The following is a 16,545-nucleotide window of genomic DNA, read 5'->3' on the forward strand; positions in this document are numbered from 1 at the left end:
CTCTCTCTCTCTCTCTCTCTCTCTCTCTCTCTAATACACAGAACTTATAACTCCAACATGGTATTTATTGTTTATTTTCTGTCTCCCTCTATTAGAATATAAGGACCATGAGGGCAATATCCCAAGTACAGTGCCTGGCACTCAGTAGATATTTGTTGAATGAATCACTTCAGTCTCTCGGTTATCTTCAATCTTGAAAGTTGAGTTGTGTGGTATGTTACTTTCCTGTTGCTACTCTAACAAATTACTACAAACCTAGTGGCACAAGACAACATAAATTTATTTTCTTACAGTTCTGGAGGTCAAAAGTCTAAAACCATGGTGTCAGCAGGGCTGTTTCTTCTAAAGGTTTCAGGAAGAATCGGTTTCCTTGCCTATTTTAGCTTCTAGAAGTTGTCTATATTCCTTGGCTCATAGCCCCTTCCTTCCATTACTCCAACCTTTTGCTCTGTGGTCACATCTTCTACTACTTGCTTCAATCTCCTGCCTCATTTTATAAAGATCCTTGTGATTAGTTCAGGCCAACCCAGATAATGCAAGATAATTTCTTCATCTCAAGACCCTTAACTTAATCACATCTTCAAGTCCCTTTTGTTATATAAAGTAATAATCATAGGTCCTGGGGGTTAGGATGTGGACATCTTTTGAAGGCCATAACTCAACCTACAACATGTGGAAAACAGTTTTATAGGTTGAGTATGTGAAGCATAGCATAACTAGGCAACAGCTGAAGAGATGTGAATGAAACCACTATATTTGCCAGTATACCAGGCACAATAAGGAATAGTCAGATAGGAGATCGAGCTTTATTTGGATAATTTGGGAAACAGACAATACAATTTATATTTAAATAGGCACATACTGGAGATAGAAAGAAAACCAGTAGAATTGAGTTAGAGAGTTTTAAGCAAAGAAATAAGCTATGAGGCTGAGTACTTAGTAGGGGGTGAGACATAGCCATTCTCCTAAGCCACATTAAGGATTTTGGACTCAGTTGTTAGGGAAATTGGAAATCACTTAAGGGGACTTACATAAGGAAGTAGCCTGATCACATTTACATTTCAAGACATATCACTCTTGCAATAATGTGGGAAAAGAATGGGACAGCAAGAGGATATGTGAAAAGACCAGTTGGAAAAAACAATGCAGTAATCTAGGTGATAGTGGCTTGCTCTTATATCAAATATCAGTTCCCTTCTGTAAAATAAAGACCACATTGTTATCAACCTTACGCAGTTATAGCAATGATTCAATGAGAATACACATAAAGCACCAGGTTGGGCATATAAACTGTGCTGGCTACTGGCATCATTACTCTAAATCAGACTTAGCTGTCCATTTCTAACACATAATTACAGAGATATTGCTGAAAGGAAATAAGGTATCAATTACATCTAACATAAGATATTCAGAAACCAATAAAACGTTGACATAAGCACAGTGGAATAAAGAGCTGGCCTCTACACAGTCTGATCAGGTCAAGAAGACATGTCTGTAAACACCTCCCACTAAAGGAGGTAAGAGATGACCATTAGCTCAGAGAGAACGCAGGATCCCAGGTTTCAACAACAGTGAAACAAGAAAAAACAAAATCACCACTGGGACTTTTGGCTGCCAAAGACTAAATATTATGAAACAATGTTGAGGATTTTCAGAAATGTTTTGCTTAGTGTCATCAAGCAATGAGTTATAATAGTATTGTGTATAGAAGCACAGATGTGGGCATGACAAGTGGGTTCAAGTCCTGGTTCTGTCACTTGCTAGGTTTGCCACTGAGAAAATCTCTGTGTTTCAGCTAGACTTTCTGAAAATTGAGATAATTATAGAAATCTCTCATGCATGGGTCAGAATTTAATGAGAAAGTGCTTACAAAGTGCTAACACTGTGCATGGCTCAGAGTAAGTACTCAAATGGTTGCTATTGTTATTACTAATGTTATTAATTGCTGTAGCCTATTCTTTTTCTTATGTTTATCAGTCCAATACCTTTCAAGGAATTGCAAATAGCATCCTAAAAGGTAAAGGAGGCAAGAAAGAGGCTAGCAAGGAAGCAGCTCAGTGAATGTTAGGGTCAATACCAAGTCATCTTTATCAAACACAGAACATACGAACCTATGACTCAGGCAAGGATTAAAGTGTGTTAGCAAACTGCAGACCAAGAGCGGGCAAGGGAAGATACAGGCAGGAGCCAAATGGAGAAAGAATGATAGTATGGATGCGCCAAAAGAAGCTCATTTCCTGGAGTGCCTGGCTCCCTGTCACCAGGAGCGCAACAGCACACAGGCGGGGGAGGGTAAATGAGAACAGTGGCTGCACTCTGAGGGCTGCAGCTGCCCTCTCTGTGAAAAAACAGTCACAATAACCCTCCCTTAAATGAAAAGTGGTAAGAAGCTGTGTGCAGCCTTCTCCAGAGGGCATTGTCAGAGTATGAAAAAGAACCACTTAAAAATAACAAGATGGCTTTGTCAACAAATAAAAGTCTGAAGACAACTTATTAGATATTATCAAGACTAACAGAGCCCAACGTTTCCAAGCTTTCCAACAGATTCGGACTGCCACAGTTTATAAGTTGCATATGGTTAGGAGGAAAAAGAGAGAGAGACAGAGAGAATCTAATTTTCCAAAAGCCAAAGGGTAAGTCAAGCATAAGGAAAGGAAGGTATGAATACAGGAAGGAGCCTCCTCAGAAAGGAGAGCAATGGGACAGTCACCTGGCTGACATCTTCCCTTTTGATGCCTTGTGAACTCCGGGCTGATGAGTGCATTTAATCCTCTGGAAAAGAAGACCTGTGGTTTCATCCAGGTGAAGCACATTAGAAAAAGCACTTGGAACAGCTGTCATAAGATGAATTTAGCAATTTTTAGAACTGAGAAATATTAACTGTCTTTGGCAGACTAGATATGATTGATTACATATCACTCGTATGAAAAAGAGTTCCATGGCTCCCCACTGCCTACCAATTACAAGTTCCTTGCCTTCATTTTGGAAAACCTTCCCTTTCTCTGCTACATCCCCATGATGGGATGGATATGGAAACTGAGTGTCCCAAGTAAAATCCCAACTTGGGATGTGGAGACTAACAAGAGGTCTGAATTCTAAATTTCCAGGAAAACCTGACTATCCATCTCAAGTCAAGTGTCCACCCTTGGTCCAATTAGATGTGACAAGTCATATACCGCAAATATGTCTCTGGGAAGGGAAAGTGTGAATTTCGTAGGGATTTCAAAGTTTGTCCAGCCTACCTTTACCCTCTCTTTCTCACCTGATCACTGTGTTCAGCCACATTAAGCAGTCTGCCATTTTTTCCACTTTCTTCCTCTTGGTTTCCTCATGATGGAATGCCTTTTCTATAGAATTACCTGTTAAGGAAAAAAAGAAAAAAAAAATCAGACACAGTCTTCAAGGACTAGGCTTGGGAATTGGTCAGAATACATGTTCAGACTTATAGATATTAAATCACACTTTACTGTGGTAAGCTTAAAGGACATGGGTTTCAGTAAAGATAACAAGATGACTTCCAATTGGGGATGTTCAGAGAGGGGCGTTTCTCTGGTATACGCTGGTTCCTTACCAGGACACATGTATGGATGTTGACTTGCATGTCATGGAAGCCTAGTACTGGGGTATTTTGTGTGTATTTTAATCCTAGCCAGTAATTTGGAATCATAGAATTATGATCTTTAAAAGGTTCCCAGCACTATATTGTTGAATTAGTCCCAATTAGCATATTGACTGAACCTCATGCATATAGGCACAGAATGACAATAGCCAGAATGGTCACTCCCCTGCAGAAGAACTACAGAGCCTACGAGGTATTAAGCACACATGCTTGACCAGCCACACAGACCCAACTCAGCGCCATCTCATCAGGTCATCTCTTCCTGAGTCAAGTGCTGTAATATCGCCTTCTTTCTCATCTCCAGAGCATTTTAGTTTTATCTCCTGGATTAGGTTATAAACATCATGGCACTTTGGGAGTGGAATGTGCTTTGCTCATTTTGAATCCTGGTGCAGCCACTTAACTCACCTGGTGAAGAAAGTTTCTCAGTGATAAAATAGGGGATGAAAATATCACCCTCTTAGATGGGGTGTGAAAATTAAATGGCAACATCTATAAAACACATAGCACACTGTCTGGTACAAAGTAATTACCCAATAAATCTGAAGACATCTTTAAAATCTAATAAAGCTAATAACATCATTATTATTTCTTGAGGAAATAATCTGCATTTTATTGATATTTGAGTCTATTGTCTATGCTAAGTACAAGACCAATAAATGAATTAAATAGAGAAATGGCCACTCTAGGACAATACATCTTGCCACCTGGCCCAGAGTCCTGCCAAATGCCTAATGGGGTGACACAGACCTCTTCCCTGATGACAACTTTAAACATGACAAAAATATCAGCATCTTATAGCTAATTATGCCTCTGCCATGGCTAAACTTGCCTATCTTATTTGAATCATTTTAGAATCCTACTTAAGTGTTCACAAGCTCTAAGTGTTTATTAGCCACAAACATTCACTGAGCACCTACCAAGTGCCAATTACTACATTAAACACCTGAAACACAACATGAGAAAAAACAGATTGTTCTCAATCCGCTGACAATCTCACTCCCGGCTGTATTGTCTACTTTAACACTTCATGTTCACTTCACAGTGACAAATCCACAATTTACACAACATAATGATTTTAATGATTTTACCTCTTAGTTTTCACATTTTCAAGCTGAAAACTTCTTCATGCCATCAGTGCAAGCCCTGCTCTGGCTCTACTGAAACAGCATTATCACCTCTGACATCATAACTAATATTCACAAAACAATGCATGCAATTTACAGAGGGTTTTCATATAAATTATTTTATTTACTGCATCCAGACTCCACATATATGGGTTGGTTTACCATAACTCTTACAGAGTATAGTTTCTGCTGGATTTTAGGATTTCTTCTAATAAGCCTCGATGCTCAGTATGTTTTTTTGCCACAACTGGTCACTGGGTCTTTGTCTATAGGGAACAACTTACATAGTGTTTCTCAAGCTTCTACTTGAAGTTCAGACCCAGGGTAATATATCTTATTTTAAATTTTAATTGTTTCTCCTAAATCCTTGGCTTTGTACTTACCACGGACTCATTATCCTTAGAGGTCATCTGCTTTGCACCCATTCAGGGCTTTGAAAATTTTTTTTACAGTTTGAGGTCAGACATCAAAAGATTCTTATTCTTGAATGGTTGTATGTCGTCCTGAGGCTGAAAGTTTTTATTTTTATTTTACTTTTTTTTTACTAATTTGTATTCACTAAACTTATATCTCTGGAATCTTAGCCTTTGCACTTCTTTACTTAGAGAAGTTAACTTACTTTATCCTTTATTATTGCCGCCATAGGTAGTTCCCTAACCAAATTATTCTGACATTTGCATAAAAAATGCACTTAGATGTATCATATATTTAGATACACCTTGGTGTAAAAGTTTCAGAAACTACTTTTACATCTCAAATCATATATCAGTTTCTCTCTACCCAAATGCCTCTTCACCCTCATTTGGGATGATTTTCAGTTGATATATACTGGTCTGGTGCAAAACCAGGTCTGCAGTGAAATACCATGTCCATTGTGATGGGTCAGTAATCATTTCCTGTATACTTCTCAGAAACTGACAAAATGGATCACTGTAACAGCTGGATAACAAATTTGTATTTAGTCACATTGTTTCAAATTGTTTGCTTTCAACATTTATGAAGAAGGACCTGTTACCTGGCAGATCATCACAAATAATTTTGATAATGGATCACTGGATTTTTGGCATGTTACAAACTTTAAAGGAATTAAAAGCTGCTATAACTAAGTTTTAAAATTTCTATTTACATTTGTATGTCAACAAACATCTCAGTGCCTATGTTTGAAAAATTGAAGTAGAATTGATGCTAAATTTATTAGGAATATCTATCCATTGATAAAAGAAATTGAGAAAACTAAACTAAAATCCCTATTCTCATTAAGTACTTCATTTTCAATAAAATTGCAATTTTGTCTTTATTAACTTTACCAAAGTTTGCAATATATTTTTGTTTAATCAACTATAACTTCAATATATATACTTATTTTTTGTACAAAAATGTAATCCATCTGTACCATTGAATATATTAAGCTAGGATAAATTTCGAAGGAGGAAGCACAATGAAAACAGGAGATCAAGGAAGAAAGGAACAGTGCAAAATGTCTTGCTATTAATTAAAAGCTTTCATACATTTTTTAAACAGATACCAGAGTATCAAGTACCTATAGTATTAAAATTCCACTTGAAACATTTTAAAGTATTACAATGCCCCTTGCAATTACTTAAACTTATGAAAAATTTTAGACTTAAAAATCATGCAAGGTGACACATAGTTCGTAAAAATCATTTTAGAGGGTGAATGAAAAAATTTGAAGAACGGAATTACACAGCCTCTCAACAATTAGGATTTAGAAACAAAACTTTTAACACTTATCCTAAATCTTGTTTTTAAATAGTATCATATTTTTAAGTTTATGTTATATATTGCTCAGATTTTGCTATATAGAGTATAGTCGGCAGAGCAATGACTCATATTATATGTGGCAACACAGAAAAGCAAAAAAGGACAGAAGGTCATCTTCCAACCAAGGGTATTTTCTGAAAAGCTGCTAACATGGAACAATCTTTAATATATGAGAGTTATGAGCCCCTTTAATACCAGCTTTCAAGCAAGCTTATTTTTAAATAATTTGTTTAAACTTAGGAAGAGGCTTAAATTTAAAAATCATAGAAAATAAAATTAATGATCTCTCTTAAGGACTGGCACAATTCTTGGAGAATTTTTCACCTTTAGCATGGTCAATTTCCTTCAAAAAGTATTGAATTATTTTGAGCAATATTGGGATGTCGGGAAAGTCATGACGTATTTTTCTGTTTTTCAATGCAAAAATGCATCATGACTTTCCCAACGACCCAATAGTTTAGATAACAGAACAACAAGCTCTTGAATTAACTAATTATAGAAATGCAATATCAGATATTAGAAATTATATATGAAAACTATTTTATGATCAAGTTTCCCCTCTGCAAAACATCAAAGAAAAAAACAAACAAAAAAACAAACCTTGGTAAACCTTATTCCTTCTTCTCCCTCCCCAACAATCCCAACCAAATTCATAACTTTCCATCTTTATTTATATCTTGGCTGACTGCAATAGGCTTCTGTTCCCATCACTCCAAAACAAACCTGCTCTCAAGGTCGGCCCTGAACTTGCAACCTTCAGCTCCAATGGTTTCTACTCAGTCTTTGTCTGGTTTATTTCTCTCATTATTTGACATAGTAGACCGTTTCCTTCTTTCTAAACCTACTGTTTTTCCTGGCATTTATGATTTTCACTCTTCTGACACTACTACCATGGTTTGAATTGCTCCTTCTAACAATCTTTCCTTTGTCCATCCATTAAGTGAAGGGAAACATACCACAAATCTGTTTTTAGCTCTCTCTTGTCCTTACATTCTCAGAGGGCCACTCCTTTTGTTCCAATGGCATTAACTATCACCTCCATGCAAATATTTTCTAAATGTACACCTTTCAAGAAAATGTTACCTATAGATGTCTAATTTCTAAATATTTGGGCCCTTTACACATCTCAAGCTCAACATATCCTCATTTTTCTCCCTTTCACATCTATAATACGCCCCTCTCTTTCACCCCAATCCCTTCACCCCAAACCAGTAGTTTCCTTGTTCTGAGACTCAGTGAAAGGCACCACCATCTTCTCCTAGCGGTCTTTAACATCTTCCTCTCTCATTCCTCTACACCCGATGACATCATCATGTCCTCTTGACCCCCAACTCTGCGATATCAATATAACCCATTTTCACTCATTTTCATTGCTATAGGCCTAGTTCTGAGTCTCATCCTTTCTCACCTGGTCTCATCTGTGATATCTTAACTGGGCTTCCAGTTTAAACACCAGTGCCTCCTTTTACAACTATCCCATTAATGGTGTCCTTTCTCTATGCTCCAGTTATTTGCACCTATTTCTGCCTCTCTCAAATCAGAATTCATTTGCTGAGTTCATTTGCTGATGCCAGCCTGTATCAATGCTATCCACAAATCTAAATCTAATGGAAAAACATCATGATTGGTTTTTACATCACCACAATATAAGCCACACCAGTGTAGCCCACAGCAAGCCCTAAAATGTTTGGAAAGAAAAAGAAAGGAGGGGAAGAAAGTGAAACAAATGGATAGCCATATTTATTTCTGAACCTTTAAAGTATGCCACATCATAACATTTTCTAATGAACTCACAGTATACTTTAAGGCATTATTGAGTAATGCCTAATAATTTCTTAACAATGAAGAATGTTCATTCCTTTCCCCTCCTTAACATGAAGCATGAAGATGAATGAGGCATGTCCTAGAATATGTTTCAGGATTCCCGGACAAAGGTGATGCATCATCTCTCAATAGTTAATTTGTGTGTTCTCTGTAGAATTCTCTTGCCAAATACAAACTGGATGATACAAGCAACCAAAGCTAAGATGCCCCCAAGAATTCTCCCACTGAAATAAGAGTTTTAAAAGGCACAAGTAATGATTAAATCATTTCCTCTTTGTATTTGTAAGGTTACTGTCAAGTGAAAGAAAATTTTAACTGATTGACTATTCAGAAGTGGGCCACTCTCTGTAACTCTCCTTATGAACTTCTCTCCAGGGGGAATCCCTGTTCACTTTGGTCCTGGAACGTGACTGAAGACAGAGATTACATGAAAGCCATCATTTTGTAAAGGTTATGGGAGATGCAACAACAGACAGAGCTGAGCTGCCTCGTTGCAATGAAGGGTGAACATCAAAAGAGGAGGAAGACAGCACAGAGCGGGGCTGCTTTCTCTGAAGCTTATCTGAGCTTCTTTGGTTGAAAAATCAAGACTTCGAATCTCAAGATGAAAGGCTTACTTGTGACAAAGCCAGTGTGTATTGGTTTTAGTTGGAAATACCATAGAAGTAGCACTTTTCTTGCAACCAATCTGTTTCTCTCATACCATCTGCAGCGACATGTGAAAATAACTCATGAAACCCTTCAAAGAAGTTCTAATGTTTCATATGAAACCCTTTCTACCAGAGTCAGGTTACCCCATGAAATACTTTAGGCCAGAAGTAAAAAAAAAGAAAGCTGGATGCCAACTCCAGATTTTAAGATGTGAAGCCAACTGCAATGAAAATTTTTATTGCTATAATTTATTAAATATAAGATTTTAAAAATTACTGACCCAGAAAAACCAAGACAGTGAAGTGGGACCTCTTTTAGTCTGGGATGCAGGGAGAGAACTGTGTCCCTTATGCCAGTTTGTTTACCTTAAATGATACAAATCTACTTAAAGTTGAGTTTCAAGTTGAGACCTCACTTGAAATAGAGATGTTCTGGAATTATTTCTGTGCCCTTTATGGTGCCACAGATACCCTGAGGAAGCGTTAATGTCACTGATTTCCAGGTGGAAAAGTAATATGCCATTGCAACCAATAACTCCGAATGAGATAGAAATAACATTTATAATTGATAATATTGACTATACCACCACTAATAAAATTACTTAAGTCTACTGAGTACTTAGTATCAGGAAAACATACTGCTGAGCCCTTTATATAAATTTATTCTAGTAAGGTTCTAAGAAATAAACATTCTCTTAATTCTCATTATATAAAGTAGAAAATGTGACACAAGTAAGCAATTTGTCTTAGGTCCACGTTAGTTAAGCCAGGTAGTCTGGCTCCAGTATCCATGTCATCCTCTTAAAATATTACTTAACTGCATACGTTAAAAAAAACAAAAAACTATTTAACCAGCATTCAAGTCCCCCTATACAACACCTCCTACCTCCTACTCTTCTGATTGCTAGTATCTCACTTATTTGCTCCCTGTGTCGCAGAACTTAGAAGATTTGTCCATACTCACAGTCCTTGATTCTTTTTGTCCTACTCTCTTAACCTGCTATAATCAGTCTATCATCCCTATCACTTTACCTAAACCACTCAGCAAGGTCAACAACAACCTCTAGATAGATAAAGCCAGGGTCAATTCCTAGCCTTTAGCTCATTTGAGCTATAATTAAGATCTGATATTACAATCACTCCACTCTCTCTAATAGCCTATTTTCATTTGGCTTCTCGCACATTGCAGTCTCTTAGGTATCTCAACGGTCCCTTCTTTTAATCTCTGCTGGTTCCTTCTTTCTAACCTCTGATGTTGGGTAGCTCCAAGTAGATTTTCTCTACTATATTCACACTCACTCCCTTGGTGATCTCACACAAGCTCATGGTTAAAGTTAAAAGCACATTTACATGCCGATGACTCCAGCCCAGAGCTCTCTCCACACTTCTGCACAAATAACTGCGTACTCAACACTGTCACTTGGATATACAAGAGGCACCTCAAATTCAACACATCCTGAATCCCTCTTCTGTCAGAATACCTGAATGACCTTCACCTTCCCTATTTCTGTTGTTGGAAACTCCATCCTCCCAATTGCTCATATCAAAAATCTTGTGGTTGGGCCGGACGTGTGGCTCATTGGTTGAGTTGGCTTGGGAGCATGAACTCTGAGCAGAGGGCCGCCGGTTCGGATCTCACATGAGCCAGTGACGCTGTGCCCTCTACAGCTAAGATGGTGAACAACAGTTCGACCTGGAGCTGGGCTGCCGTGAGTCGCCAGCAATGATGTAGGCTGCAGCCCCTGCTGCAATGGGCTGCCGTAAGCTACCGTGAGTGGCCAGCAGCCGGCAAGAGCTGCCGTGAGCCACCATGAGCGGCTGTTCAATGGCCAGTGAGCGACTGTCTCACCCGGGAAGAGCGCAATGATCACAATACCAACATGGGCCAGTGAAGCAATGTCCTCCACAACTAGACTTAAGAACAAAAAAGGACAGCAACTTGTCTGTTCCCCTCCCCCAAATCCCCAATAAAATCTTAAACAAACAAAAAAAATCTTGTGGTTATTCTTAATTAAAAATGAATTCTCCTACCCTGTAGGTTATACCTTCAAAAATATATCCAGCATCTACCACTTATCACACCACAGTTATGACCCTCACCAACAGTGCCATTTCACTCTCAAAAATGTCCTGATTTGAATAAATTAGTCACCTAAGAGAGGGCCATCCACGGTCTCACCCCCATTCCTGCCCATTACTTGTCTAACATTATCTATTACTTTCACTGGCCCTAACTCCACCAGCCATGCTGGTTTCCTTGCTCATCTTTGGTAAACCAGGTATACTCCTTCCTTTGGGCCTTTGCTCTAGTTATTCCCTCTGTCTGGAATGCCCTTCTCCCAGATATCCATGTGGCAAGTTCTTCACTTCCTTCAAGTCTTTGCTCAGTTATTAGATATTTAACAAACCGTTTACTACTGCAATGATACTATATCTCCACTCTTTGTCCCATTTATTCTGCTTATCTTTTTTCTGTCACCACTGCACTTCCATCCTTGCAACATACAATTTTACTTATTCTTTTTAATTCATTATTCGTCTCCCTTCACTAGAATGTAGGTTCAATGAGAGCAAAGCTATTTTATTCACTGATGTACTCAAGGTAGACCATGGCTGGCACTATATGTTGGTGCCCAGTAAATACTGGTTGAATGAAGAAACAAATTTGTATACGTATATATTAAAATAAAGACAGAGGTCATAGATCCTCTGTCTTAGACATCCATCTTTTTACCTCGCTAGTTCACTGTCTGTGTCTGTCCTTATTAAGATCCTTCTGCTTGAAATAGACATTGCCCAAATGTCTAATTCTGGCTCAGAAAAACCTTCTCTTTTCCTTCTCAACGCGTTAAGGATAAAAGCAGGCTAACAGACTGAACATAGACACTCTGAAATGAATCATTATTTACAATTTTCAGAATCAGTGATTAAAGTGAAAGATCCGTTGTCAAGTCTGAAGCACTTACCTATGAACTCAAGCTCACTTTCAACACTTCCAGTTTAGCGGCAAAGGAATCCCTAAGCAATACTGCCACCTACCGATCAGCAGATGAGAAATCAGGACAATGAGGTTAAAAGTGAATCCGTTTAAAGTAGGAAAAAGCAACAATGAAAAATCCCATGCAATCAGTAAAATAAACTGCTTTTCCCAAAGAGTGCTAGCAAGGCACTTACATTGAATTCTACAGCAATTACAAATACTGTGTAATTGTAAAGAATTACAGTAACCCATTCGGAAAAGATGAAACATCCCTGAAATATTAACAGAGCAACCAGTTTTCTATACATATCAGCTCTTTTCACCAGCAACTCCCTTAAGAGTTAGGATGTTTGAGACTCAAAGCAAATATATTTGTTATTTTTATTCCCCCCTCACACACACACACACACACACACACACACACACACACACACACATACACACACAGTTAAAAAACTAATCTACCCTGAGACTTAAAATTCACTAGAAAAAAAAATCACAGAAAAAGCATTTGGGTTAATTCCAGGGCATTTATATTTGAGGCTCTACATTATCAAGTTTCTCCTCTTTGGAAGTATAGGTACATACCACATCCTCTTTATTGAATCATCTATCGAAGGAGACTGGTTGTTTCCATGTCTTGGCCACCATAAATAAAGCTGCAATGAACATCAGAGCACATATACCTTTATGGATAAATGTTTTCAGATTTTTTGGGTAGATACCCCAGAGAGGGATTGCTGGGTCATATGGTAATTCTACTCTTAATTTTTTGAGGAACCTCCACACTACCTTCCCTAGTGGCTGCACCAATCTGCATTCCCACCAATAGTGTACACAATGGAATACTATTCTACCATAAGAAAAGATGAAATAATGCCATTTGAGACAACATGGATGGATCTTGAGATTATACTAAGCAAAATAAATCAGACCAAAAAAGTAGAGAACCATATGATTTCACTGATATGTGGTATATAAAACTGAAAACGACAAAGGACATGAAGAAACAAATGAAGAAACAAAAACTCATAGACACAGACAATAGTTTAGTGGCTCCCAGAGAGTAAGGGGGCAGAGGGGTAGCAGATGAGGGTAAAAGGGATCAAATATATGCTGATGGAAAGAACTGACTCTGAGTGGTGAACACACAATGTGATATATAGATGGTGTATTACAGAACTGTACACCTGAAATCTATGTAACTTTCCTAACAATTGTCACCCCAATAAACTTTAATTAAAAAAAGAAGTATAGATAGGCATCTTTATTGGCTATTTAAATGCAACAACGTTCAATGTCAATGAATATGGACCATGAGTTCTATGAAAAACTCAAAATAAAATAACATTTTTATATTTATTTACCAAAATCTGGTATTTTTTCATTATCAAAAGCCTCTTGTGCCCCTTTTCCCAGGCGAGTAGTAAGTGTGGTGAAAATTAGTTGACATGTATTTTTGGAAACCATTTATCTAAATCACTATATTCATTCCTGTCTTTTGAAGTTGTGTACTGAAAATGTTTTAAGAACTTGACTTTGCTTTTATATTGTTGTTTTTAATAAATTAAGCCAGTAATAAAACAGTTTGCTAACTTGGAAATTCATATATGTCTACACACACACAGAGGGTGCCAAAAAAACGTATATACATGGCTTGTATTCATCTTTCGTTATCGGTATATATTGAGTATTATAATTTTAACACAGGTTTTTCCTTCTTAAAATGTGTATACATTTTTTTGGCACCCTCTGTGTGTGTGTGTGTGTGTGTGTGTGTGTGTGTGTGTGTGTGTGTGTGTGGTCAAAATCAGAAAGAGAATACAGTGTGGTTTGAAAAATCATAAAGAACAGAAATTTGCTAAGAAAAAAAAGAAAGAAACAAGTTTATATCTCCCATGCCTTCCCACTTTAAAAATTACACAGGAGCAACAATATGGTTTTAACAACAACAAAAAATGGTCCATTAGTACACTCATGCACACATAGGATTAAAAGTAATAATTCCAAGAGAAGATGATTTAGAAAAAAATGTATTTAATTATAAAAAAAAAATTTAAATAAAAAAGCAATGGCACAAATCACCAAAAAGTTATTTAAATGATCATATCCACAGGCTGTTCTTGTAATTATAGGCTAAAAATTTATGACTGTTCTCATTAATAGCATTTTCCCTCCTAATTAGAGTGACATCAATAGCTTCTGAGAATGTGCAAAATTTCCTAAAGTACTACTAAAAGTATCATAAACACAGTTTGTGCAACATTCATTTATGTCACCTTTTATTTACTACACTCTAAACTCATAAAATATTAAACATTTTTCTCTCACTTCATTCTTCTTATTTACAGTACACAGGCTCATCTCTTGTCACAATATGGTTTGTGCATTAAAATCCCTGGGAATAGTACTTTCTGCAGCATTTTAATAAATTTACTCTGATTATTTAAAATAAGTACACAAACAAAAGCTTGTTCATATGATTGTGTCATACCCAGAAGAATAACTCTTCCTGCAGACTTATTTATGAGTTAAAAAAAAATTCCTCTTTCAGTAGAATACATTCTCAACCATTACTGGATTTTACTCTCATGCATATTTATATTGCTAGTATGACAATGGGTAAAGCTAGCTACTACTTTTTAAATTTCATTTAGAAGAGTACAGCACACATGGAGTGATTTGGCTTTCACTCTCTTACTATCCATAATCCAGTTATTCCACATGGATATATTTTATTTATTCTTAGTATGGAAGTCTTTAATGGTTCAGTAATAATTGGCAGTTTCTGACAGTTCTCTTTACTTGACAGTGGATGCAGTTCTGTGCACATATGTCAGATGAACTGAAAAAAAAATGCAAATCACTTCATGCGATACAGCAGGGAGAAGTATGATGTTATTGTTTGAACAAATGATTCAAAGAGATGAATATTCAACATTCGATAGTCACAGGAATACTGTTGAATTCAGGCTGTTTTAAGATGTACTGTCTTCGCAAGTTGCCATACCTGATATTTGTTATCTTTTTTATTAAAAAGCAAACCTAATTGGGGAAAGGCTGATGTGAGGAGGCGAGAAAGGTGAGAAGGCATATATTACAGTATACATGATTTTCATAGAAAAAAGTGAGATGAGGGTATATTTCATATAAAAAAATCTATGTCACATCTGGGCACATTTCACAGAGTATATGAAAATAACCTACACGCGAATTAAGCCCTTTCTTTTCACTCCAGAGATAATTGTTTTCTAATAATAATATTAATAATGAACATAATTCTGGCAGCAGCACAAATCTATAACTTTTTAAGGCTTGAGAGTGTCACTATTCAATAGTTGGGTACATCTGAATAATAAAAGAGTTCTGCTGTTTTTTTTTTTTATTTACACTCTTGACCCAGCAAGTATTAATAAGGAAGTCCTATGGTTATCTGCAGCATAAGTCTTCTGTAAGTCTTCTATGATGGCTTGGACTTTATAACCCACTCAGCATTTGGGTTGAGCTGATATAAGTCCTTCATGTAAGTGTCATCGTCGAGGCAGCGTTCCCCTATTGAACAGACGTTGCATTAGTTTAATATAGTGGGGCAATTAGGATGCAATTTTAAACTTTAGCTTACTGGCTTAACTCTGAAGTCTTAGATGTCAAATATTTTTCATCATTTCTCATCTCTCATATTATAAAAACTTGACCAAAGATATTGGAAAAGTCAATTTTGTAGTATTTTTCTAAATGCACAGGTTTCAAATTAATTTAGGAAGTTGAAAATACTTTGTGTGATGGGCTTTAAACTCTTCAAAGAATAAACCCTTGAAAAGCTTATTCACCTTTATTAAGAGTGGCAACACTTTTGAATCCACCTAAGAAATCACATTTATTACCAAATATATGTATTTATTATATTAATATATTAATAATATTAATATTTACATAAGATATTATTTAAATATGTTAATATTCAAATATCTTAACTGATAAAGTTAACAATTCAGGTTTGTAATGGAATTGTGGTTCATTTAAATTTTAAGAATTTGAGCCTTCACATTTCTGTACTCAACTTTTAATATTTACTAACATTTTTAAGTTCCAGAAAGAAATTCTACAAAACTTGTATTAAAATATTTTCGATTGCTATTTTCAAATAAACACTATTTCATTTACTTTTCAACAATTTCATCTTTACCATATTAAGGGTCAGACTGAGTACAACCTACTGATAATTACAATTGGGCAAATAAAGTACAAGACATGGTCAAAATGAATTAATCTATTGCATATCTATTCACTAAATTACCAATATGTCGTGTGTGTGTGTGTGTTTGTGCATGTGCACGCACGTGCCTGTGTGTATTATTTAGTAGGCAATCAACAATGGCAAAATAACTTCTGTTTTTGCTAAAAATATCTAGTAATATACCATAATAAAAGTGTTATCTTGGGCCGGCCGAGTGGCGCGATGGTTAAGAACTCGCTTGGGATGCCAGAGGGCCCCGGTTCGGATCCCACATAGGAGGGCCAGTGACACTGCCCTCCACAGCTAAGATGCTGAACAACAGCTCA

At 36.6% G+C, this 16,545-nt stretch overlaps 1 long non-coding RNA gene across 1 annotated transcript in view; it reads right to left on the bottom strand.

Moving 5' to 3' along the window:
- Positions 1-15,354: 15,354 nt before the first annotated feature.
- The window catches only part of LOC109375465 (uncharacterized), a 7,692-nt gene continuing 6,501 nt past the window's right edge, over positions 15,355-16,545 (bottom strand). The window contains exon 2 of the long non-coding RNA XR_002122588.1: positions 15,355-15,534. This is a non-coding gene — a long non-coding RNA (uncharacterized LOC109375465). The remainder of the gene's footprint in view (positions 15,535-16,545) is intronic.

This window comes from Hipposideros armiger, unplaced genomic scaffold, assembly GCF_001890085.2.
Source record: "Hipposideros armiger isolate ML-2016 unplaced genomic scaffold, ASM189008v1 scaffold_957, whole genome shotgun sequence".
In the NCBI taxonomy this organism is placed as follows: Eukaryota; Metazoa; Chordata; class Mammalia; order Chiroptera; family Hipposideridae; genus Hipposideros; species Hipposideros armiger.